We start from the raw sequence: 4,420 nt of genomic DNA, 5'->3' as shown, positions 1-4,420 counted from the left end.
TCTACTACGGTGCTTTTAGTTTCTCCGCATACCGCAGCACGCGACATAGTTTTGCAGACGATAAGTACAACCGTTTCAGAGAGAAGAGCGGCCAATGTGACGATCTGGCTTTAAGTGGATTCGATAACAAATGACGAAAATGGACGGATTTCTTAGGTTTTTACTACATATGAACACTTTTCACATACTCCCGTGTAACGCGGCCGCTAGTCCTCGTTTCATGCAGAATTATAAGGTCCTAGCTCATGTCCAAGGCACCAAAGCCAGCTAAAAAGTCAATAATCGATACCTAAATCTTGAATTGGACTACTTCTTCCTGGCTATTACATCAACTTAGAAGCATCATTTGTGTTCTACTATGGTGCTTTTAATGTCTCCGCATATCGCAGCACGCGACATAGCTTTGTAGACGATAAGTACAACCGTATCAGAGAGAAGAGCGGCCAATGTGACGATCTGGCTTTAAGTCGATTCGATAACAAATGACGAAAACGGACGAATTTCTTAGGTTTTTACTACATATGAACACTTTTCACATTCCCCCGTGCAACTCGGCTGCTAGTCCTCCCTCATGCAAAATCTTAAGTTCCTAGCTCGTGTCCAAGGCACCAAAGAAGGGTAAAAAGTCAATAACCGATACCTAAAACATTAATTGTACTACTTCTTACTGGCTATTACTTCAACTTAGAAGCTTCATCTGTGTTCTACTATGGTGCTTTTAGTGTCTCCGCATACCGCAGCACGCGACATAGCTTTGCAGACAATAAGTACAACCGTTTCAGAGAGAAGAGCGGCCAATGTGACGATCTGGCTTTAAGTCGATTCGATAACAAATGACGAAAACGGACGGATTTCTCAGGTTTTTACTTCATATGAACACTTTTTACATTCTCCCCTGCAACTCGGCTGCTAGTCCTCCTTTCATGCAGAATAATAAGGTCCTAGCTCATGTCCAAGGCAACAAAGCCAGCTAAAAAGTCAATAATCGATACCTAAAACTTGAATTGTACTACTTCTTACTGGCTATTACATCAACTTAGAAGGTTCATCTGTGTTCTACTATGGTGCTTTTAGTGTCTCCGCATACCGCAGCACGCGACCTAGCTTTGCAGACGATAAGTACAAGTGTTTCAGAGAGAAGAGCGGCCAATGTGACGATCTGGCTTTAAGTCGATTCGATAACAATTGACGAAAACGGACCGATTTCTCAGGTTTTTACTACATATGAACACTTTTCACATTCTCCCTTGCAACTCGCCTGCTAGTCCTCCTTTCATGCAGAATCTTAAGGTCCTAGCTCATGTCCAAGGCACCAAAGCCAGCTAAAAAGTCAATAATCGATACCTAAATCTTGAATTGGACTACTTCTTACTGGCTATTACATCAACTTAGAAGCATCATTTGTGTTCTACTATGGTGCTTTTAGTGTCTCCGCATATCGCAGCACGCGACATAGCTTTGTAGACGATAAGTACAACCGTTTCAGAGAGAAGAGCGGCCAATGTGACGATCTGGCTTTAAGTCGATTCGATAACAAATGACGAAAACGGACCGATTTCTCAGGTTTTTACTACATATGAACACTTTTCACATTCTCCCTTGCAACTAGGCTGCTAGTCCTCCTTTCATGCAGAATGTTAAGGTCCTAGCTCATGTCCAAGGCACCAAAGCCAGCTAAAAAGTCAATAATCAATACCTAAAACTTGAATTGTACTACTTCTTCCTGGCTATTACGTCAACGTAGAAGCTACATCTGTGTTCTACTACGGTGCTTTTAGTTTCTCTGCATACCGCAGCACGCGACATAGTTTTGCAGACGATAAGTACAACCGTTTCAGAGAGAAGAGCGGCCATTGTGACGATCTGGCTTTAAGTCGATTCGATAACAAATGACGAAAACGGACGGATTTCTCAGGTTTTTACTACATATGAACACTTTTCACATTCTCCCGTGCAACTCGGCTGCTAGTCCTCCCTCATGCAAAATCTTAAGTTCCTAGCTCGTGTCCAAGGCACCAAAGAAGGGTAAAAAGTCAATAACCGATACCTAAAACTTTAATTGTAATACTTCTTACTGGCTATTACATCAACTTAGAAGCTTCATCTGTGTTCTACTATGGTGCTTTTAGTGTCTCCGCATACCGCAGCACGCGACATAGCTTTGCAGACAATAAGTACAACCGTTTCAGAGAGAAGAGCGGCCAATGTGACGATCTGGCTTTAAGTCGATTCGATAACAAATGACGAAAACGGACGGATTTCTCAGGTTTTTACTTCATATGAACACTTTTTACATTCTCCCCTGCAACTCGGCTGCTAGTCCTCCTTTCATGCAGAATAATAAGGTCCTAGCTCATGTCCAAGGCAACAAAGCCAGCTAAAAAGTCAATAATCGATACCTAAAACTTGAATTGTACTACTTCTTACTGGCTATTACATCAACTTAGAAGGTTCATCTGTGTTCTACTATGGTGCTTTTAATGTCTCCGCATATCGCAGCACGCGACATAGCTTTGTAGACGATAAGTACAACCGTATCAGAGAGAAGAGCGGCCAATGTGACGATCTGGCTTTAAGTCGATTCGATAACAAATGACGAAAACGGACGAATTTCTTAGGTTTTTACTACATATGAACACTTTTCACATTCCCCCGTGCAACTCGGCTGCTAGTCCTCCCTCATGCAAAATCTTAAGTTCCTAGCTCGTGTCCAAGGCACCAAAGAAGGGTAAAAAGTCAATAACCGATACCTAAAACATTAATTGTACTACTTCTTACTGGCTATTACTTCAACTTAGAAGCTTCATCTGTGTTCTACTATGGTGCTTTTAGTGTCTCCGCATACCGCAGCACGCGACATAGCTTTGCAGACAATAAGTACAACCGTTTCAGAGAGAAGAGCGGCCAATGTGACGATCTGGCTTTAAGTCGATTCGATAACAAATGACGAAAACGGACGGATTTCTCAGGTTTTTACTTCATATGAACACTTTTTACATTCTCCCCTGCAACTCGGCTGCTAGTCCTCCTTTCATGCAGAATAATAAGGTCCTAGCTCATGTCCAAGGCAACAAAGCCAGCTAAAAAGTCAATAATCGATACCTAAAACTTGAATTGTACTACTTCTTACTGGCTATTACATCAACTTAGAAGGTTCATCTGTGTTCTACTATGGTGCTTTTAGTGTCTCCGCATACCGCAGCACGCGACCTAGCTTTGCAGACGATAAGTACAAGTGTTTCAGAGAGAAGAGCGGCCAATGTGACGATCTGGCTTTAAGTCGATTCGATAACAATTGACGAAAACGGACCGATTTCTCAGGTTTTTACTACATATGAACACTTTTCACATTCTCCCTTGCAACTCGCCTGCTAGTCCTCCTTTCATGCAGAATCTTAAGGTCCTAGCTCATGTCCAAGGCACCAAAGCCAGCTAAAAAGTCAATAATCGATACCTAAATCTTGAATTGGACTACTTCTTACTGGCTATTACATCAACTTAGAAGCATCATTTGTGTTCTACTATGGTGCTTTTAGTGTCTCCGCATATCGCAGCACGCGACATAGCTTTGTAGACGATAAGTACAACCGTTTCAGAGAGAAGAGCGGCCAATGTGACGATCTGGCTTTAAGTCGATTCGATAACAAATGACGAAAACGGACCGATTTCTCAGGTTTTTACTACATATGAACACTTTTCACATTCTCCCTTGCAACTAGGCTGCTAGTCCTCCTTTCATGCAGAATGTTAAGGTCCTAGCTCATGTCCAAGGCACCAAAGCCAGCTAAAAAGTCAATAATCAATACCTAAAACTTGAATTGTACTACTTCTTCCTGGCTATTACGTCAACGTAGAAGCTACATCTGTGTTCTACTACGGTGCTTTTAGTTTCTCTGCATACCGCAGCACGCGACATAGTTTTGCAGACGATAAGTACAACCGTTTCAGAGAGAAGAGCGGCCATTGTGACGATCTGGCTTTAAGTCGATTCGATAACAAATGACGAAAACGGACGGATTTCTCAGGTTTTTACTACATATGAACACTTTTCACATTCTCCCGTGCAACTCGGCTGCTAGTCCTCCCTCATGCAAAATCTTAAGTTCCTAGCTCGTGTCCAAGGCACCAAAGAAGGGTAAAAAGTCAATAACCGATACCTAAAACTTTAATTGTAATACTTCTTACTGGCTATTACATCAACTTAGAAGCTTTATCTGTGTTCTACTATGGTGCTTTTAGTGTCTCCGCATATCGCAGCTCGCGACATAGCTTTGTAGAGGATAAGTACAACCGTTTCAGAGAGAAGAGCGGCCAATGTGACGATCTGGCTTTAAGTCGATTCGATAACAAATGACGAAAACGGACGAATTTCTCAGGTATTTGCTACATATGAACACTTTTCACATTCTCCCGTGCAACT

This window comes from Schistocerca gregaria, unplaced genomic scaffold (genome assembly GCF_023897955.1).
Source record: "Schistocerca gregaria isolate iqSchGreg1 unplaced genomic scaffold, iqSchGreg1.2 ptg000492l, whole genome shotgun sequence".
Taxonomy (NCBI): Eukaryota; Metazoa; Arthropoda; class Insecta; order Orthoptera; family Acrididae; genus Schistocerca; species Schistocerca gregaria.
The sequence above is the reverse complement of the archived record's forward strand: the minus strand, read 5'-3'. Positions refer to the sequence as shown.